General features: G+C 43.7%; 1 pseudogene; it reads right to left on the reverse strand.

Moving 5' to 3' along the window:
- Positions 1-11,149: 11,149 nt before the first annotated feature.
- Positions 11,150-15,154, reverse strand: LOC129465070 (wee1-like protein kinase; annotated as a pseudogene).
- Positions 15,155-22,965: the final 7,811 nt, after the last annotated feature.

The raw sequence follows: 22,965 nt of genomic DNA on the forward strand, positions 1-22,965 counted from the left end.
AGGTGCCACCACAGGAATAGCTGTCATTATCATTGCCTCCTCAACTTACCACAACCCATCTCTGGAACTGACTCATAAAATAGAAACCACTGCTCAAACTCTAACAGAGATACAGCAACAGGTTTATTATCTTATGGCTGTAGTTCTCCAGAAATTGTAGAGGTCTTGACACACTGACTGCAGCTCAGGAATAAATTTGCCTTGTGCTAGGAGAAAAATGCTGTTTCTAGGTTAACAGATTAAGGCAAGTCCAGAATCATGTAAGAGATTTTATACACCGGGCCTCTTCCCTTCAGAAACATGCCACTTAGGTCTAGTTCTCCCGGGGTGCCACCCGGTCCCAGACCTCATTACATCTCATTTTGTTGGGATCCCTGGCCTTTGTCTTCCTTTTTCTCCTTTTTGGGGCTTGCTCACTAAATCTACTAACCAAATTTGTTTCCTCTCACCTAGAAACTCAGAGTTCAAATGGTCCTCCAACAGGAATATTAACCTACTTTTTTCCCTGCTGGAAAACGGTGTCCCTACACCTTTTCTCTGGACATGCAAGTCAAACCTGAGAGAACATGGAGGATATCTGTCCCTGACAAAGAACAAAAGAATGAGACACTGATGAGTTCTTTATCTCACGTCAGCAGGAAGAAGTTACAGAAGACCCACAGTGCCCCTAAACTCAAAGATTTTTAGGGTCTCAATCTATTGAGGGGAGAATGTTAGAGTAGGCAGTTAGACATGAGCAGGAAAAAAAAAAGCCCCTGGGGGAGGAAAATCTCATGCTCCAAAGACAACCCAAAACATGTATGCTAAATTGAGCAGAGAGGACGGGAAATACCTATGAAGAAAGAATACCCTGAAACACCCCTTAAGACACCCTGTAATTGCTCATACTGTGGTTAAACTGTCAGACTATAGCGAGTACCTGCTGACATGTGTACATCTTTGCATACATAGATACCTGAAAATGGGATTGCTGGATTGTATGATAACTTCATTTTTTTTTTTTTTTTTGAGACAGGGTCTGTTTTTGTCACCAGGCTGGAGTGCAGTGGTGCAGTAATGGTGAGTGCAGTGGTGCAGTAATGGTGAGTGCAGTGGTGCAGTAATGGTGAGTGCAGTGGTGCAGTAATGGTGAGTGCAGTGGTGCAGTAATGGTGAGTGCAGTGGTGCAGTAATGGTGAGTGCAGTGGTGCAGTAATGGTCACTGCAGCCTTGACATCCTGGGCTCAAACAGTCCTCCCATCTCAGCCAGCCAAGTAGCTGGGACTACAGGTACATGTCACTACACCTGGCTCATTTTTGTATTTTTTGTAGAGGTGGGGTCTCACTATTTTTCCCAGGCTGGACTCAAACTTCTGAGCTCAGATAATTCTCTCACCTCAGCCTCCCAAAGTGTTAGAATTATAGGCATGCTCCACCACACCCAGCCATATTTGATTTTTAATATTTTGAGAAACCTCTATCCTAATTTTCTTGGAGGCTGCATTATTCTCTTCTACCAACAGTGCATGGGGGTTCCAAATGCTCTGCATCCTCGACAACATTGACTCCTTTTGTGTGTTGAATAGTGGCCATGCTAATGGGTGAGAGGTAAGAGCTCACTGGGATTGTGCTTTGCATTTCTCCCAAAAAATAATTTTGATTAAACTTTCAAATGCCTCTTGGCCATTTGCACAGCCTTTTTAAAGAAATGTCTTTGGAGACCTTGATTCATTTTATTAAAAATCAAGATATTCACTATTGGTTGTTGTGTTTTAGAAGTCATTTATACATAAGGGATGTTAATTCCTGTTGAATGGATTACTTGCAATTTCTTCCCCATCTCCTGGTTACATTGGTACTCCACTAAGTGTTTCCCTTGATGGGCAGAAGGTTTTGAAAGGTTGATATAGTACCATTTTTTATTCTTTTCCTGTTTCTTCTGCTTTTAATGTAATATTCAACAAATTTGCAAAAATTAATGTTATTATGCTCCTCCCTATATTTTCTTCTGAGCGTTGAAGAGGTATATGTCTTGCATTTAGGTATTTGGTCTGTGTAAAATATTTTCTTTGCATGCTATCAAAAGGAAAGGTCCAAGTTCATTATCTTCTATTTAGGTGTTGAATTTTTTCACACCATTTGTTGGAGAGTCTGACCTTTTCTTCACTGTTTGGTCATGATAACCTAGTAAAAAATTATTTGATAATATTCCCAAAAGTTTATTTCTGGGTTCTCTGTTCTGTTCCATCAACCATTTGTTTGTCTTTATGCTAATATCACAATGGTTTTATTTTTGTAGCTTTGGAATCGGTTTTGACATCATGAGGTGTGGTACCTCTAACTTTGTTTTTTTCTAAAGCTGTGTTGGCTATTCATGGTCCCTTGTGATTACATATGAATTTTATGATTTTATCAAATATCTCTGTAAGAGAAGTAACATTGGAATTTTAATAAGGCTGATATGGAATTTGTGCATCAGTGAGTAGTACTGACAGCTTAACAATACTAAATCTTCTGACTGAGAAATGTATGTGTATGCATTTGTGTCTGTGTTTGTAAGTGTTTGGAATTGCATCAGAGATCATGTAAGGTGCAAGAGAAAGAGTACAAAGTGTTTCTATGGCCTGTCTCTGGACTCCTGCACATTCCGAACCATGGAAGGTAGGCAAACCACATGATCTCTAGCTGTTTTATCTTTTTAGATGTATCATTGTCAAGTTGGTATGGCAATAAAAATGTCTTTCAAAAGTTGAAAACAAATGTCCGTCTTTGGCCCAATCTCACACACAAACACCCAGAAAGTTGGAAGTTAAGGAAGGTAAATTCTCAGTGGTGAAATTGTAGGTTATTTTAATTTGCTTTATTGAATTGCTTTTTATTTTCTAATGTTTGGCATTGTGTCATTTAATTAAAATAAACATCATATATGTTTTATCCTTGCCTTTATTTGTATATCCATGTAAAATGAAGAAAGAAAGAACAAAGGAAAGGGAGAAAAAAAGAAACAAAAAGTAAGAATTTGAAAACTAAAAGAGAGGAAGAAATGAAGCAGAGAAAAAAATAAAATTTTAAAAGTGCTATTAATTAGAGCCAAGAAAGCATCTGGATAGTGTCATCACTGTTTTGCTATACAAGGCCCAAGCCAGCAGGGCCTCCTGGGAGAGACAGATATTGGAGACTGCAAATAACTCTTAAACATTTTCCATTTTCATCGCTTTTCATTCATTGTGTAAGTTACATACACTTTTTTTCTCAGCTGAAACTAATTCCAGTTGTCTAAAATATTTTACTTTGTTATTATAATCCAGGTTCAAAAAATAAAAATAAAAGTGTTTTCTAGGCTGGTTGCTTATTTGTACATTAGTCTAGGCAGAATGATCAGTCTAGACAAGAATAATTTATTAGCATTCTGAACAGGGATCCTGGCCAAGAGGAGGAATTCTCCAGAAAGGAGCCAGTGATCTCAGTGTAAGAAAAACTCTTGGTCGGGTTCAGTGACAATCACAAGCAATTTCACTCTGACCAGATGAGACTCTGGCTGGCAGTGTGGAAAAAGAGCCCAACTTTGGGAGAATCAAACCAGGACCTTCCAGGTATTCATTCATTTATCAAGAAAGCATTGATGATGTAAAGTGATGTGCATCACACTGTGTTTAGGGCAATCAAAGTTAAATAAAAATGCATAAGGCATATCCACCCTTCTGGAAACACATTCTACTTGGGTGCGTCTGAATGCCTGCATTTGGTGTTGCTATTCTGGGGAATGTGATGATATTATTGTGATTTTAGTAGCATTTCCTAATGAGTAATAATATTGAAACATTTTACATGCCACTTAGAATTTGTCTATTCAAATGCTTTATTCGTGTTGTATTGGTAAATTATTGTATTATTATTAACTCATAAGCGTCTCTTAATATATTTATTCCTAGACCCAAATCAGATTTAAAACTTAAAATATGTTTTGCCATTAGGTAGTTTGTCTTTTGTATTTATTATGATTCTGTTCAAAAAGCAAATGTTTTTCTGTTTCATGAAGTAGTATTCTTTATTTTTCTCTTGTTTTGAGACAGGGTCTCTGTCACCCAGTCTGGAGTGCAGTGTTACGATTGTGGCTCACTGCAGCGTCAATCTCCTCTCCTGAGGAGCTGGAACTACAGGCCTGTGCCCCAATGCCCAGCTTTTTTTTTTTTTTAATTTTTCATAGACATGAAGTCTCACTATGTTGCCCAGGGTGGTCTCAAACTCCTGGGATCGTGTAATTCTCCCACCTCAGCCTCTCCAAGAGCTAGGATTACAGGCATAAGCCATTGATCCTGGCCTAAGATTTTCTTATTCTTGATTTTGCTTTTGTGTAATATCTAAGATATTTTTTGCCTAACCCAACATTATAAAACTTTACTCTAATTTTTGTCTAGTGAATATGATAATTTTAACTTTTATAATTAGAGATATAATCAATTTTTAATATTTTCTTTTGTGTGGTTTGAGTTGGGGGTTCAGCTTTATTTGTTTGCATGTTGACAACTGATTTCTCAGCATCATTTGTTGAAGAAACTTCTGCTATTAAAATTTCTTGGCATCTTTGGCAAAGTTAATTTTACCACAAATTAATGTATTTATTAATATACCATCAATTCTATTCCTTTAATCTATAAAAATCTATTTTTTTCACTGTATTTCCAACTCTTAAGTCCAGGGGTACATATGCAGGATGTGTGGGCTTGTTACTTGGGTAAACGTGTGCCATGGTGGTTTGCTGCACAGATCATACAGTCACCCAGGTATTAAGCCCAGTATCTGCTAGCAATTCTTCCTGATCCTCTACCTCCTCTCACCTTCCATACTCAGGCCCCAGTGTGTGTTGTTACCCCCGTGTGTACATGTGTTCTCATTAATTAGCTCCCACCTGTAAGTGAGAACATGCAGTATTTGGTTTTCGGTTCCTTCGTTAATTTGCTAAAAATAATGGCCTCTAGATGTATAGATGTCACTGCAAAGGACGTGACCTCGTTCCTTTTTATGGATGCATAGAATTTCATGGTATTTATATATCACATTTTCTTTATCCAGTCTGTCATTGATGGGCATTTAGATTCATCCCATGTCTTTGCTATTATGAATGGTGCTGCAATGAACATATGGGTGTATGTGCCTTTATAATGAAACAATTTATAACCCTATACCCAGTTATGGAATTGCTGGGTCAAATGGTATTTCTTCCTCTAGGTCTCTGAGGAATTTCCACACTGTCTTCCACAATGGTTGAACTAATTTACACTCTCACCAATGGTGTAAGAGCATTCCTTTTTTTCAACAACCTTACCAGCATCTGTTGTTTTGTGACTTTTTTGTTATAGCCATTCTGACTCGTGTGAGATGATATCTCATTGTAGTTTTGATTTGGATTTATATTTATTTAGTTAGTTTTGAGACAGAGGCTCACTCTGTTGCCAAGGCTGGAGTGCAGTGGCATGATCTTGGTTTACTGCAACCTCCACCACCCAGGTGTAAGCAATTCTTCTGCCTTAGCCTTCTGAGTAGCTGGAATTACAACAACCACCACCAGGCCTGGCTAATTTTTTGTATTTTTAGTAGAAATGGGGTTTCACCATGTTGGCCAGGCTGGTGTTGAACTCTTCATCTCAAGTGATCCGCCCACATCAGCCTCCCAAAGTGCTGAGATTACAGGTGTGAGCCACTGCGTTTGGCCTGCTTTTTTCTAATGATCAGTGATGTTGAGCTTTTTTCCATATGTTGGTTGGCCACATGTATGTCTTCTTTTGAGAAGTGTCTGTTAATATCCTTTGCCCACCTTTAAATGGGGATGTTTGTTTTCTTCTTGTAAATTTTTTCAAGCATTTTATAGGTGCTGGATATTAGACCTTTGTCAGATGCATAGATTGCAATTTTTTTCTATCTTGTACGTTGTCGGTTTACTCTGTTGACAGTTTCTTTTTCTGTGCAGAAGCTCTTTAGTTTAATTAGATCTCATTTTTAAATTTTTGCTTTTCTTGAAATGGCTTTTTGCATCTTTGTCATGAAATCTTTGCCCATACCTATGTCCTTAATGATATTGCCTTGGTTTTCTTCTAGGGTTTTTATAGTTTTTGGTTTTACATTTAAGTCTTTAATCCATTTTGAGTTGATTTTTGTATATGGTGTAAGAAAGGGATTCAGTTTCAATTTTCTGCATATGGATAGCCAGTTCTCCCAACACCATTTATTAAACAGGACATTCTTTTCCCATTGCTTGTTTTTGTCAGGTTTGTTGAAGACCAGGTGGTTGTAGGTGTGCAGTCTTATTTGTGGGTTCTCTATTCTGTTCCATTGGTCTATCTGTCTGTTCTTGTACCAGTACCATGCTATTTTGGTTACTGTGGCCCTGTAGTGTAGTTTCAAGTCAGGTAGCATGATGCCTCCAGCTTTGTTCTTTTTGCTTAGAATTGCCTTGGCTATTTGGACTCTTTTTTGTTTCCATATGAATTTTAAGATAGTTTTTTTTCTAGTTCTGTGCAGAATGTCAATGGTAGTTTAATGGGAATAGCATTGAATCTATAAATTTCTTTGGGTAGTATGGCCATTTTCATGATATTGATTCTTCCTAGGTATGAGCATGGAATGTATTTCCATTTGTTTGTGTCACCTCTGATTGATTTGAGCCATGGCTTTTAGTTCTTCTTGAAGAGGTCCTTCACTTCCCTTGTTAGCTGTGTTACTAGGTATTGTATTCTTTTTGTGGCAGTTATGAATGGGAGTTCATTCTTGATTTGGCTCTTGACTGGCCTGTTTTTGGTACATAGGAATGCTAGAGATTTTTTTTTCATTGATTTTGTATCCTGAGACACTGCTGAAGTTGCTTGTCAGCTTAAGAAGCTTTTGGGCTGAGACAGTGGGGTTTTCTAGATATAGGATCATGTCATCTGCAGAGAAGATAGTTTAATTTCCTCTCTTTTTATGTGAATACATTTTATTTCTTTCTCTTGTCTGATTGCTGTGGCCACAACTTCCAATACTGTGTTGAATAAAAGTAGTGAGAGTGGGCATCCTTGTCTTGTGCTGATTTTCAAGGCAAATGCTTCCAGCTTTTGCCTATTCAGTATAATATTGGCTGTGGTTTGTCATAGATGCCTCTTACTATTTTGAGGTATGTTCCTTCAATACCTAGTTTATTGAGTTTTTAACATGAAGGATGTTGAATTTTATCAAAGGCCTCTTCTGCATCTATTGAGAAATATGTGGTTTTTGTCCTTAGTTGTGTTTATGTGATGAACCACATATATCAATTTGTGTATGTTCAACCAACCTTGCATCCCAGGGATGAAACCTACTTGGTCGTGGTGGATAAGCTTTTCAATGGGCTGTTGGGTTCAGTTTGCCAGTATTTTGTTGAGAATTTTTGCATTGTTGTTTATCAAGAATATTGGCCTGAAGTTTTCTTTTTTTGTTGTTGTATCTCTGCCAGGTTTTGGTATCAAAATAATGCTGACCTCATAGAATGATGCCTACATTTGCACATCTGAGCTCCAAACCAAGTGCTGTCACTCAGCTACAGAGCTTCTCTTTCTCAGCCTCAGCTTTTTCTGCTATAAAATGGAACTATGGAAGGCACCAAAAATCTCAGGATAAGGGCAGAACTGCACTCTAAATGCAGGAGAGCCTGGCATGTGGAAAGCATTCATTGACTTTTAGTTGAAGCACATGAGTAATATGTTGCATTTCATTGTGTCTCCTCCATGGTGTTTCATTCATGGCTCCAGATCCTGGGGGCTTCTGATCAACCCTTCTGCTAAGTGATGGATGACTAGATGAATGAATGGGTGGATGAACGTATGGATGGAAACATGGATGGATGGATGAATGCCCAGGAGAGCAGAAAGAAGTAAACAGAGTCAAAATGAGAATGAGGAGATTATTGAAGGATGAAGAGTTGATGCATGACATAGAGGCATGGTCTCCAACCCTCCTATCCCCACCCAGCCTCACCATCACCTGCCTTGGGGTAGCAGTGGCACGTGCTTCAGATGATGTCCCCAGTCACCATGACAGCTGCAGAAGGTGCCATAGACCTGAGGCTGATCATGGCTCATGAGAAACGTGCTGAGAGCCAGCAGAAAAAACCCAGCAGCACGATAAAGTCGATGCTGAAACTCTTCTCCTCTGCCATGGCTGCCTGGCCAGGCCATGACTATGCACTCCTGGCAGAGAGGGTGCATGTCATCCAGCATAAACATCCAGACAGGCTCAAAGGGAGGGATGAAGCTCTGCAATTGCTGCCAATTGAGGCTTAAAGTTAAAGGGAGAACAAGACCCCCTCAGGTCCAGACCCAGTGCCTGGGCCCACAAGTTCAGATGGCAAGAGGCAGCACAATTCAGTGAACAATTGCACCCACCCACCCACTCACCTTCATTCCTCACCCTCCTGCCTTCCCTGCAGGCTAAGCAGTCCTGCAAGGCATGTATGAATCGGAATGAAAGAGTATGCAGGAAAGAGAGAAGGGAAGGTTACCAGGGCTGGGCCTCAGCCAAGGCTTTGACATCACCTTATTTGCCTACTATAGGGATGAACTAGGTGGACAGGTGGCCATATTATTACACTATATTAATACATATACACCTTTCAGCCCTGGGAAGCAGCATACAATTCTGCAGCCAAGAGACGTTAGAATGCTGCTGGAGGATTCCAAGATCTCACAGGCTGGACTTCAGAGTCCTGAATTTTAGACTTTTCAAGGACGTGTGCCCATCTGGGGTTCAGGCATAATAGCCTATATTAACTGATGGTGACTGTGTGCATGCCACCATAACATGTTACACTATTAACTCACTTAAGGGACTCCGTGAAGCAGGTACTGCTATCTTCACTTTACAGAGGACGTTGAGCACAGGCAAGTAACTTGTGCATGGTCACACAGCTGGAAATAGCAGAGCAGCTGGGATGTGAACCCAGAGTCTGTGTACTTAGCCACAGTGCAGTCCTGCTTAACTGCAGAACAAGCTTACGTGTGTGAGCTCTGATGGCAAGGCAAGTTGGCTGGGTTTAGATCCTGGCTCCTCTACTCTGGGGCAGAATGGTTGATCAAGTTATCTGCTGTGCTTCATTTTCCTCCTCTGTAAAATGGGCATAATAACTGTGCTTCCTAGGTTTGGAGCTGTCTTTGAGCCTAGCCTTTCTGTGTTTCCCTGTACCCTTCACATTCTGTGCACCATCCAGGCCTGCTTTTAATGAGCTCCTCCCATTCCCCACCATGGCTCTGATAAATTAATGTCTGTGCAGCATGTGAATGACTGATAGCAACTAACTCAACTTCCTTGCAGCCTAATCCATCCAGAAAAATGCCTTCCTAAGAATAGTATTCTAATTTAGGATTTTAGTCCTGGGGACAAGCTGATGAGAGAAATAAGATTCCTTTACAGGATTACAGGAAAATAAGAACTATCAGTATCTCTAAAAGAGAATGTTCACTTGGAGTATTGATGGGGTTAAGTGGCTGATGCAGGATAAAAGGCTTTCATTTGGCTCAGTGACTTGCTGGGTTTGGGGATTTTCCTCTTCTTGGTCATCACCTCCTGCCTCCTGCCCCCCACACGGTGGTGCTTGTTCCCCTAACCCCACACCTGTGCTCACACCAAGCCTTCTGCCTGGTTGTCCTACCTACAGACCTGTTTTTTTTTCTTTTTCTGGACAATTAAGCTCAGAGTGATCTTTAACATGCCAGTCAATATTAATAAAACACAAGTCAAAGACAAGAGCAAACATATTTTAGATCAAAATTAGTGAGAAAACAATGGACAAATTATATTTCTTTTTGCAAAATCTGCTTGCCAGTATTACTAGTCAAATGGCTAATCACAGATACAATGTATTTTGTGAAAAACTTAGAATGCCAGAAGTAATTCTAGCATTTCAAACAGCTGTGTAGAGGATTACCAAGATCAGTTTATATACAGAAACACTACAGAAAAACCTGGCAAAACATCGAACATCAGACTAACAGTACAATCGGATACAAAACTGGGGAGGAAGGAGGAGGTGCGTTTGTTTGTTTGTCTTTGAGACAGAGTCTTGCTCTGTAGCCCAGGCTGGAGTACAGTGGTGCAATCTTGGCGCACTGCAACCTCTGCCTCCTGGGTCCTGATTCAGGCAATTTTTGTGCCTCAGCCTCCCAAGTAGCTGGGATTACAAGCATGTGCCATCATGACCAGCTAATTTTTGTGTTTTTAGTAGAGACAGGGTTTCACCATGTTGGCCAGGCTGGTCTTGAACTCCTGACCTCATGATCCACCCACCTCGGCCTCCCAAAATGCTGGGATTACAGGCATGAGTCACCATGCCTGGCTGGTATTTTTTTTTTTTTTTTTTTAGAGTCAGACAAGTATAATACCAGAAAAAATTACCAAACTCAGTAAATATTATTTGGCATTAATACAAAATTCCAAAGATGAGGGGAAGGTGCATTTTTTTAATGCACCAGATTTAAAGTTCAAAGGATAAAAGGCCAATAGTTGTTTTCATCAAGAGCAGCTGTACATTTCACATAATTGTTTCAAAAGGAAAGGCTATTAACAACAGTGATTATTTAATGCTGCAAGTTTACAGCAAAGACAAAACTAAATAGCAAATTCACAAGGCAATACTTCCACAGAACTATCATCCCATGTCCCATGCAATGCCTAAAAAGTGCTCTCAATTGGATATACAAGTATAATTAACATTAAAAAAAGAAATATAAATTTGACGCACAGATACATTAAAGGCTGAGTAGTAATGAGTGGTTTTAGCATTGCCTTGTTGAGAGAAGAATATGTTTGTCATCAAGCACTTGAATCCTTTCCCCAGGTCACTACAGGAAAACATATCTTCATTAAAGTGCAACAGCACACTGAGAGCAACACACCACCACAGCGGTTAATTTTGGAAAGGCTGCTGTAACCTCCACTAGTGACTGACATTTTACAGAAGACAGATTAGTAAGTACACAAAAGCCTGAAAAAGCTATGGTCAAAATACAGCTTTCAATTGTAATTCAAAAATAAAAGTCATAATCAGTAAAACTACTGACACCAACAGAGAGAGTAATTGCAAATTGAATTCTAGCAGTGATTTCAACCTAGCTTGCTTTTGTCACAGTGTTATTTTGGTGGGGTGGTTAGGTAGGAAATGAGTAGCTTAGTATACTGGAAGGCTGATAGAGCACTTGATTTTCCTTCTAATAATTCAAGATGTTGTGTTCCTCTGGGTGGTGGACCTAGTGACCTCTGATCAGTGAAGAGTTCTTCTTCCTCAGCTGCAGCTTTCGCTATCTGTGTTTTCATGATTTATTTAGGTAAAAGTGTATTTTCGGACTTCTCAACGTTCAGTTCTATACATAACTGTTCTCTCTCTAGAAGCAGGCAGCAACACTGAATGCTTTATCAGGGCAATTGCTGAAGGTCTTCTCTCTGGATCTGGATGAATCATAAATTTGAGCAACTCTGTAAATTCTTGGAAAAGCCTGTGTGGTATCTGAGGTAGTCTATTCTATCTGATTCCATGCCACTGGTCTCCGTTCCTGGGAAGAGATTCAGCACCAGCAGCACATACCACTGTGAGGGCAAGTACAAGATATCTGCTTTTAGTAGATGATATAGTTCTTCTGTAAAACTTCATTTCCAAAAAAAGGACTATCATCCTGTTCAGTCTGTGGACTAGAGATCCTTGTTACATGCCAAAGATTATCTATTTTAAGTATAACTTTGTTGGATGCCCAGTGACATGCTTTGGCTGTGTCTCCACCCAAATCTCATCTTGAATTATAGCTCCCATAATTCCCATATGTCGTGAGAGGAACCTGGTGGGAGATAATCCAATCATGGGGGCAGTTTCCCCAATATTGTTCTCCTGGCAGTGAATAAGTCTCAATAATTCTGATGGTTTTATAAGGGGAAACCTGTTTCACTTGGTTCTCTCATTCTCTCTTATCTGCCACCACGTAAGATGTGCCTTTTGCCTTCTGACATGATTGAGAGGCCTCCCCAGTGATGTGGAATGTGAGTCCATTAAACCTCCTTTTCTTTATGCATTACCCTGTCTTGGGTATCTCTTTACCAGCAGTGTAAAAATGGACTAATACACTAAATTGGTACAGGTAGAGTTGAGTGCTCCCATAAAGATACCCAAAAATGTGGAAGCAACTTTGGAACTGGGTAACAGGCAGAGGTTGGAACAGTTTGGAGGGCTCAGAAGAAGACAGGAAAATGTGGGAAAGTTTGGAACTTCCTAGAGACTAGTTGAATGGCCTTGAGCAAAATGCTGATGATGATATGAACAATGAAATCCAGACTGAGATGGTCTTGGACAGAAATTAGGAACTTGTTGAGAACTGGAGTAAAGGTGACTCTTGTTATGTTTTATCAAAGAGACTGGTGGCTTTTTGGCCCTGTCCTAGAGATTTATGGAACTTTGAACTTGAGGGAGACGATTTATGGTACCTGGTGGAAGAAATTTCTAAGCACCAAGCATTCAAAATGTGACTTGGGTGCTGTTAAAAGCATTTAGTTAAAAAAAAAAAAAAGACAAGCAAACATAAAAGTTCAAAAAATTTGCAGCCTGACAATATGATGGAAAAGAAAAACCCATTTTCTGAGGAGAAATTCAAACCAGCTGCAGAAATTTGTATAAGTAGAGTAGCCAAATGTTAATCACCAAGACAATGGGGAAAATGTCTCCAGAACATCTCAGAGGTCTTCATGGCAGCCCCTCCCATCACAGGCCAGAAGGCCTAGGGGGACAAAACGGTTTAGTGGGCCAGGCCCAGAGCCCTCCTGCTTTGTGCATCCTAAGGACTTGGTGCCTTGTGTCCCAGCAACTATGGCTGTGGCTAAAAGGGGCCAAGGTACAGCTTGGGTTGTGGCTTCAGAGGGTGCAAGCTCCAAGCCTTGGGAGCTTCCACATGGTGTTGATCCTGCAGCTGCACAGAAGTCAAGAATTGAGGTTTGGGAACCTCTGTGTAGATTTCAGAAGATGTATGGAAATGCCTAAATGTCCAGGGAGAAGTTTGCTGCAGGGGTGAGGCCCTCGTGGAGAAACTCTGCTAGGGCAGTGTGGAAGGGAAATGTAGGGTCAGAGCCCATGCACAGAATCCCTACTGGGGCAGCACCTAGTGGAGCTGTGAGAAGAGGGCTATCATCCTCCAGAACCCAGAATGGTAGATCCACCAACAGCTTGCACCATGCACCTGGAAAAGCCACAGACAATGCCAGCATGAGAACATAGCCAGGAGGGAGGCTGTACCCTGCAAAGCCACAGGGGTGGAGCTGCCGAAGACCATAGGAACCTACGTCTTGCATCAGAATAACCTGGATGTAAGACATGGAGTCAAAGGAGACTATTTTGGAGCTTTAATATTTGACCCACCAGATTTTGGACTTGCATAGGGCCTGTAGCCCCTATTTTCGGGCCAGTTTCTCTCATTTGGAACAGCTGTATTTACCCAATGCCTGTACCCCAACTGTGTCTAGGAAGTAACTAACTTGCTTTTGATTTTACAGGCTCATACACAGAAGGGACTTACCTTGCCTCAGATGACACTTTAGACTGTGTGTTTTTTGCTTTTGTTTTGTTTTTGTTTCTTGTTTTTTTGAGACTGAGTTTAACTCTTGTTGCCCAGGCTGGAGTGCAATGGCATGATCTCAGCTCACCACAACCTCCACCTCCTGGGTTCAATCGAGTCTCCTACCTCAGCCTCCCGAGTAGCTGGGATTACAGGCATGTGCCACCATGCCTGGCTAATTTTGTATTTTTAGTAGTGATGGGGTTTTTCCATATTGGTCACGCTGGTCTCAAACTCCCAACCTCAAGTGATCTGCCTGCCTTGGCCTCCCAAGGTGCTGGGATTACAGGCATGAGCCACCACACCCAGCCTGGACTGTGGTCTTTTGAGTTAATGCTGAAACGAGTTAAGACTTTAGGGGACTGTTGGGAAGGCATGATTGGTTTTGAAATGTGAGGACGTGAGATTTGGGAGGGGCCAGAGGTGGAATGATATGATTTGGCTGTTTCCCCACCCAAATCTCGTCTTGAACTGTAGTTCCTATAATTCTCATGTGTTGTGAGAGGGACCTGGGGGGAGTTAATTGAATCATGGGAGCAGTTTCCCCAATACTTTGTTAGTGAATAAGTCCTCCTGAGAGATCTGATGGTTTTATAAGGGGAAACCCCTTTCACTAGGTTCCCTCATTCTCTCATCTGCTGCCATGTAAGATGTGCCTTTTGTCTTCTGCCATGGTTGTGAGGCCTCCCCAGCCATGTGGAACTGTGAGTCTATTAAACCTCTTTTTCTTTATACATTACCCAGCCTCGGGTATGTCTTTATCAGGAGCCTGAAAACGGACAAATACCCCCAGTCATCTTCATCCCCTTCCTCAGAGGCTGCACTGGGGATTGAGGTTTGAGACATGGAAATATTACCGGTTTCATGTCCATGTGAATCAAAGACATCGAATGAATATACCTCAAGCACTGGCCAACTTGCAGAAGGAGATCCTTCACCTCTGCTTGTTAAAAGTAACTCATGAATCTGTAATTTTTACTTGTAGCATCAACTGACCTTCCACCATCACAATATCCACTCTGTGTAAGCATATGAGCATCTGCCCAAGCAGACAAGTAAGTGTCAAACTATGCAAATGCTGTCCAAGCACTGTTTGAGCATAAACTTCTCTGAAAGCGTTCTGCTCATCAACAGAGCTGGGCAGTGACTTTTCTGATCACTTAATGCACCTATCCAGCCTCTCCACAGGCGGCCCATGGGGTCTGCCAAGGGTGCTGCATCAGGGTGGCCTTGGCACTGTCCCAAGCCCCATTCCCTAGCCCATGCAGTGCCATGAGGTCAGACTCCTGGGTGCGTCCTGGGCTCTGGCCCACCCGTGACGCCAGCTGCCTGTGGGGCCAGACCCAGCGACACCCCGTGGGGCTCTGCGGCTCAGGGGGTCGCCCAGAGGTGCGGTCCCACCTTTGCCCTCGACGCCCACGTGTCTGCCCCGGCCCTGGCTTGGCTGACAGCAGCCGGTCCGGGTGGGGCTCAGGCTTGGGGCATGCCCCTCTCACCTTTCCGGAATCCACATCCTCGCTGCCACTGCCGGGTCCTGCCAAGACCCCTGGTGGCCCCGGCTCCAGCGGCTGCAGCATCACCATTGCAGGGCAGACCCTGGCCAACCTCAAAGCGACTGTGCGGTGGGGCCAGTGAGGACTGGGTCTGTGCAATGCAGCCAGGGTGGGGGTGGCGGGCCACCAGGAGCTGCTCAGAACCAAGGGTCCTGGGGCCATCCTGCCCCACACAGCTCCGGGTGGGCTTGGGGAAGGAGACATACTCTCATCCTACCTTGCCCCACCTGGCAGTGCTCTGAGTCCTGAGTCCCCCACCCCCATTCTACAGACACGAAGCTGAGGCCAAAGACGGGACACTCACTTCCTGAGTATTTGCTGCCTGCTGCATGGACACCACCAACCTATTGTTTACAGCGGTCAGCGACCAGGACCCCCAGGTCCCCACTTCCTGGAAAGGAGGGTGTCCTCAGCATCAGTGACCTGCACCAAAGCGCTCCCCACTCGGGGTCACCGCCCCAGCCGGTGCGAGGCCTGCAGGGCTCTGAGGATGCACGACTGACTCCCCTAAACCTGCTTTTCCCACATCGGAGGGCTGCACGCCCAACTCAGCTCTGTGAGGATGGACTGATGTTGGCATGCGGGCTGCAGCCCCGAAGGGAGGATTTGTGGAGGGGCAATTTGTGAGCCTGGAGGAAGTATGGGCCATGCATGTGTGTGTGTGTGTGTGACTCTGTGTGTGTGAGTGTATGACTGTGTGTGACTATGCATGTGACTGTGTGTGTGACTGTGTGTGACTATGTGTGTGATCCTGTGTGTGACTGTGTAACTGTATGTATGACTGTGTGTGTGTGACTGTGTGGGTATGAGTGTGTGTGTATTCATGTGTGAGTGACTGTGAGTGACTTTGCATGAGTGTGTGTGTGTGACTGTGTGGGTGGTGTGGGAGACTGTGTACACGTGTGGCTGTGTGTGTGACTGCATGTGTGTCTGTGAGTGTGTCTGTGAGACTGAGAGACTATGTGTGTGTGAGACTGTGTGTGTGACTTTGTGTGTGTATGAGTGTGAGTGTGCACGTGTGTAAGAATCCTTCCATGGGAGGGCATCAGAGGTGTCTTAGTAGAGCAGCAGTGGACAGCAGCATCCATGCAGAAGGGGCAGCTTGTGGACAGAGTCACAGGCTGGTTAACTGGTGACAAATTCCTGAAGGTGCCTGACAAATTCAAGGAGAGCCTGTTCCCAGATCAGCTGAGGTCTGGGTTTTGTGTTCACCTTTCCCACTGCTCCAATGAGGCAGGACAGTGGGGCCAGATTTCACTCAACCATGGTCAAGGGCTCCCCTACAAACTGGGGAGGACTAACTCCCTTCCCAGCCCAAGGACGCAGAAGGTTAGAGCAGCCTGTCCAGTGGGGATTTGAGCTCAGAGAGGGGAAGCCACTGTCTCAGAGTCACAGAGCAGGTCAGTGGCAGGCCCAGGTCCTGGATCCTCAAGCTCTTTGTCTCTGAAGATATATTCTACCCCAGAGCATGAGAGTTATGTGAGCACTGACTCCTTGGCAGGTGAGGTCATTTTGCCCGTTCTCTCTTTTCACCTTCATTGTGTGTGTGGTTTGTGTAAATGTCCCCATCGCATGGTGGAAAACTTAGGCTCAGAGAGAGGCAAAGGCCTGTGCAAGGCTACAGAGCTCAGAAGTAGCTGAGCAGAAACAAGGACCAGACAGACTTTCCTTTGACTTTGCTCTGGTCCATCTGGAGGTGGGGCAATTTGTTGGGGGACCAGAGGCCATCAGCAGCCCTCTTGGTGGCCATGTGGGCTCGGGGGAGATGTGCATGAAAATGCTGGAGGCCATGATGCTTTCACCATCACTCATTTCTAAAGGGGCAAGAATCTTTGCATGGCACAGACCCCTCATTTGCCAAAATGACCCTCCCCTCCCTGCCTCTGGCCCCAGAGGTGAGTCACAGGTGGGTGAGGGTGGGGTCAGGTATGGGCAGGGTGATGTTGCTAGCACACTCTTCTGGCCCTGCTTCAACCCACACCACTTGGTCTAGACAGGAAACGGTTTTTCAGGCAAAACCCAGATATATTGTATCAAAATATGGATTTCAAATAATATTTTCAGGTGATTCACATGCACATTGATAATTTTAACTGCCAGTAATTCTGTAAATGAAAGGGAAAAGAATATATAGATATATTGATTGTCAAAAGTACAGTAAAGACTATGTTTCAATGCATATACATCTTATCTCACAAAAAATAACTAAAAACAATAATAAAGAGGGGATAGGGAATGAGTTGAAGTAGAAATTAAACAGAAATAGGGCATAATTAGTAGATGTTGAGGCTGAGCATCATCTCATACTGAAGGGGTGGCCTGCCCCTCCACACTTGTGGGTGGAAAAGAGACACAGAGACAAAGTATAGAGAAAGAAAAGTGGGCCCAGGGGACTGGCGGTCAGCATTCGGAGGACCCACGCTGGCACCAGTCTCTGAGTTCCCTCAGTATTTATTGATCATTATCTCTACCTTCTTGGAGAGGGGGATGTGGCAGGACAATAGGGTAATAGTGGGGAGAGAGCATGAAAACATGCGAACAAATGTCTGTATCATAAACAAGGTTAAGAAAAAGGTGCTGTGCTTTGACGTGCACATATATAAACATCTCGGTGCATTAAAGAGCAGTATTGCCGCCAGCTTGTCTCACCTGCAGCCTTAAGGCGTTTTTCTCCTATCTCAGTAGATGGAATATACAATTGGGTTTTACACTGAGACATTCCATTGCTTAGGGACAAGCAGGAGACAGATGCCTTCCTCTTATCTCAACTGCAAAGAGGCCTTCCTCTTTTACTAATCCTCCTCAGCACAGACCTTTTACGGGTGTTGGGCTGGCGGATGGTCAGGTCTTTGCCTTCCCACGAGGCCATATCTCAGGTATCACCTGGGGAGAAACCTTGGACAATACCTGGCTTTCCTAGGCAGAGGTTCCTGTGGCCTTCCGCAGTGTTTTGTGTCCCTGGGTACTTGAGATTAGGGAGTGGTGATGACTTTTAACAAGCATGCTGCCTTCAAGCATTTGTTTAACAAAGCACATCCTGCATAGCCCTCAATCCATTAAACCTTGAGTCGACACAGCACATGTTTCTTCGAGCACAGGGTTGGGGGTAGGGTTATAGATTAACAGCATCTCAAGGCAGAAGAATTTTTCTTAGTACAGAACAAAATGGAGTCTCTTATGTCTACTTCTTTCTACACAGACACAGTAACAGTCTGATCTTTCTTTTCCCCACATTATACTATTTTGGTTATTGTGTATAAGTTAAAATATTCTCTAATAAAACACTTGTATAAAAAGAAAAACTATAACATTAGCTTTTAAGATCATGGTTAGGTTTGGGGAGGAGGAAAAAAGGTAGTGGTTTGTGGGCAAAAATGGGTAGTTCTATAGTTACACAAATGTATTAGCTTTGTTACAACTATTGAGCATTACATTAATATTTTATTGTGCATATATTTCTGTATGCATGTTATACATCAATAAAATTTTAAATATTAATTATTTAATCTTAATATTTCAGAATAATAGCAATGCTTGGTATCGTTTTGTTTGAAAGTGGGGCATTTACACTCAGTCATCATGAGATGGATATTAATATTCCAAGGTATTTACTCATGGTCTGATCCTTGGGCGTCCCCCTCAGTCTTTCATTTTTTATTTCAATTGAGTAAGTAGCATGGTTTTAGTTTTGGGGAATGTAAGTTTCTTACAGCAAAATCCTTCCTCCACAACAATATTCACCTAGCACTGTGGGCTGCACATAGTGTGCACTCAGTGTGTGTGGAACTGGTTTGAATCAGGAACAAAACAAGTAGCAGAGGTCAGTTTTGCAAAGGAAAGAATGTGGGTAATACAGGTAAGACTGAAAGGCCACAACTCAACAGCAAACACTTTTTACATTAATGAGAAACATTTTCAACTGGTTCTCCTAAAGATGTTGGTTTACAGCAGATATTTGGGAGTATGGTTGCATATTGTAATCACCTGGAAAGCTTTAAATCACACTGCTGCCTGGGTCTCACTCTAGAGATTCTGGCTTAATTATTCCCTTGCAACTTGGGTTTGGGAACATTAAACACCACCACCCACATTCACAGCAGGTTATTCTAATGTGCACACAAGGGTGAGAAGCATTGATTCAGGGTCGAATGCATCGGTTGTGTGTGATTTCTATGTGTGTTCTAGGCATTTGCCGTATAGCTGCTCCTAGATGGGGGTCTTAGAAAACATCTTGGCCCTTCAAAACATACTCTGCTGGTTGGCTAAATTGCAACAGGGAAATATATCAGCAGCTCTATCTCTATGTCGCTTGCCTTCAGAGCAAAATTTGTTTCAGGCACAGTAAGTTGATTTGGTCTATATTAAAAATCACAAGTATCCTACCAATACAGAATAAGGATACAAAGGGTTTGCAGATATGTGGGGTGCATTATAGGTGTTTTCGTATTTATCCTATGATAAGAAATTTAAAATGTAATGTTGGGCCTTAATTTCCTAAACTCAATGCTTAGCCATTTCCTCAAATCGTTTCCAGTTTTTCCAAGAGACTTCAGAAACATTCCCTAGAGTGAATTATTTCCAATGGTGAAGAGTACTGGAAGGATGGAATGAGATTCTCAAAAAAAAATTCTTGCTTCTATTTCAGAAATGTCACTCTTTAGCCGCTTCAAGGACCAGGAAACCTGGCTGAGTAGTGTGGTCTATGGGAGTGCATAGGCTTCAGAGACAACGTTGATCCTGAGTCCAAGCCAGCTGCTTAGTAGATGTGGGACAGTTTTATAAGCCTTAACCTGCAAGAAAAGACAAAACAAAATTGATTGCAAAAACAGAGATTTAAAAAATTTTTCTTAGTGTATTCACGTTCTTGGAAACGGCTTTTATAGTGATTCCCATCAACAGACAGATTCTGTTTCCCAAACCTTGAATCTTTCTTGCTTTATTTGCACAGGCCAAAGCTGTGCATATGACAGTGTGCCAGTTTGGGGCCTAGGCTCAAAAGGTCTTAAGTGCTTCTGTTATCTTTTTCAGAATTTTTCCATGTCCATGAAAACAAGCCCCTTTTAACTTTCTGGAGGAAAAAATAGCATGCTGAGAAAAGCCAAAGTGTGCCGGTTTACAGACAGCTCACGCCCAGAAGCAGAGCCACCTAATTCACCAGCAGCTGACCACTCACACCTGAAGGAGCCAAACTGAGCCCAGAAGAATGGCCCAGCTGAGCCCAGCCTAAATTTCCAACCAGCTCAACCCCTGAGAGAGAAGGCAGTCAGAGGCTGGTTAGGAGAATAGGGAGGGAGGCTCTGGGGAGAGGAAAAGCACCTGCGGGACTGCACCTGCCCGCCCCTGTAGCTAGTAGGAAGAAATGTGGTTAAGAACTTCCTCTTATGCCAGGATGTTGCTCAGATGGGACTATCCCAGCTTAGGCATAGGCAAAATAAATAAACCTAAATTTTCCTTGTCTTCACCCGGCTCATTGTAAAGTCATTAACATGATATTAGCATTGTGGTTTTAGCTTCTCCCCTGTAATTTTCCCTTAGGCACTCATGGATAATAACCAAAATGGAGTCACTGTGGCCAACCCCAGGCATGCGCAGATGCAACACCCTTGGTGAGGAAATTGACCTGTCCCATTTGGGTAGAACCCACAGAAGACTTCCTCGTTCTTGCCACATAAAAGACCCAGAACTCAGCCCCATTTCTGGCAACCTGCTTTCAGGTCCCCTTTTGCTGCTGAGAGGTTTCCTTTTGCTTAATAAATCCTACTCTGCTTTCTTACTCTCTGGTGTCCATGTGCCTCATTTTTCCAGGTCATGGGATGACGGCCTGAACCTGGCTGAACTGAGGAGACCACCACACTGGCACCAAGCAGCAACTAGGAGACCGTGATATTCACGTGGACACTCAGCTTGCAGCCCCTGCTCTCTCTAGGGGCACTATCCCACCCACCCTTGAGCCTGAGAAGAAAAGTTGGTAGAGAGGCTGTTCCCTCACTTCCAGCAGAAAAGAGGTGTCCAGGCCCTCACTTCCCTGAGGTTAGAGCCCTCATGGCTGCACTCAATGTGGCGGCCACCTGTCATATGTAGCTACTGGGTACCTGGAATGTGGCTGATTTGAAGTAATATGTGCTGCAAACAAAAAATGCACAGTGAGTTTAGAAGAATTAGACCAGAAATATACTTTATTTCTAATTACATATTGATTATGTATTAAAACAATAATATTTTGGATAGAGTAGGTTACAATTATAAACAATTTCACTTGTTTATTTTTATTAGTTTGGATATGGCTAATAAATTGTAAATTCACAAACAGCTAACATTTTATTTTTTAGAGACTTGCTTCTCTCTTCAAATCTCAGGTTTCCTACTCAAAAGACCAGAGGCCAGAAAGGTTATGAAATCTAAAATTTTTAAATAATTGTGATTATATTGTTTCCGTTTGTGAACAAGTGTGTCTCTGTGTGTGTGTGTGCGTGCGTGTGCGTACACAATTTATAAATGGATGTAACCTTATACAACAGAAGGTTAAAAATGAACCCCGAACAGAGCCAGGCCTAGCACAGAAAGAAAGCCCGGCCTGAAAGTACCTGGAGACACGAGTCTGTCACTCTTGCCTCAATAAGTGTATGGTCGAATTTCTGTCACTCGAATTCTGTCACTCAAAGCTTGAGGGCGTAGAGCTAGTAGTTGTATCCAATGAGGGCGCTGGACTGAGAACTGCCCAATAAGGCAAAGGAGGCGGCGGCATCCGGGATCTGGCGCGGCTTTTGCGTCTGGCTTCTGCCTGAGTTCTGTTAGGGCCTCACCGCCCTGCTTCCATCCCTCAGGGAGGCCTCAGTGATTCGGCCACAGCCTCAGCCTCCCTCGCTCTGTGACCTGCGGGTATTGGATGATTCGTAGCTAAGACTCTACGACATCCCTGAAGCCGGGAAATGGTGAGTGTGCCTGGCAGGGCGTCCGGAGGCGACTGGGGAGGCTCATCAGAACCGGCGGGAAATGGCGGCGGTGGGACCGAGTCTGCCAAGGGAGTCCCCGCTGCCGCCGCTCAGCCCTCGGTCCTCAGTCCCTTCCGGTGAGGGACCCGCCCTCCTGTCGGGGTCCCCGCAAGGCGGCTCTGGCCCAGCCTGCAGCCCTCCTTGTGCAGCTTTGTGCCCGCAGCCCCGCACCTTCCCCGGGCTGTGGGGCGAGGACGAGCTCATCTGGAAGACGCCGGCGCCCCATGCGCGATGCCGGCGAGGGAGGAGCTGTGGGAGGAGCTGTGGTCCGGAGGGTCCGTCCCTACTTGACCCTGTTCGGAATGAGATCAAGGCCCCATCAAAACATAGAGTTCATGTGAGCAGACGGGGACTCATTAATGGGACAGCGCCGGCGGTGGCTCGTGGTTTGGGGTCTGCCGGCGGGTCTTGAAGGAAAAGCTTTTGTGAGGTGTGTGAAGAAGCGAAGCAAATCACCCGCCCGCTCCAACTTGCCCGCCAGTCCCCTTGCCCTGTGCGCCTCCTCTGCGTGGCTGTTCCTGGGTGGCATCTTTTAGAATACACTAGTGTGGGCTTCCCTGAGTTCTGTGAGTAGTTCAGCCACATTATTGAACTTGAGGAGGGTGTGAGCGCCCCTGGTTTGTAGGCAGGCGTTCAGAAATGAAGACGGGTGTCCAGAGGCAGGGACTGGCGTCTGCAGGGGGTGACTGCGAGAAGAGCGCTGAGCTTGTGGGGTCTGCGCTGACTCTGGGTGGTGTCGTGAGTTGCTGGGCACCGCCTTGGGGTTGGAACATTGACTGGTGTTGAGGAAACTCCGCAAGTTTTTTTGTCAAAAGAAAGACATGGCTGAGCCTGGGCTGGGGGGAGTCG

The sequence above is a fragment of the Symphalangus syndactylus genome, chromosome 16 (assembly GCF_028878055.3).
Source record: "Symphalangus syndactylus isolate Jambi chromosome 16, NHGRI_mSymSyn1-v2.1_pri, whole genome shotgun sequence".
NCBI lineage: Eukaryota > Metazoa > Chordata > Mammalia > Primates > Hylobatidae > Symphalangus > Symphalangus syndactylus.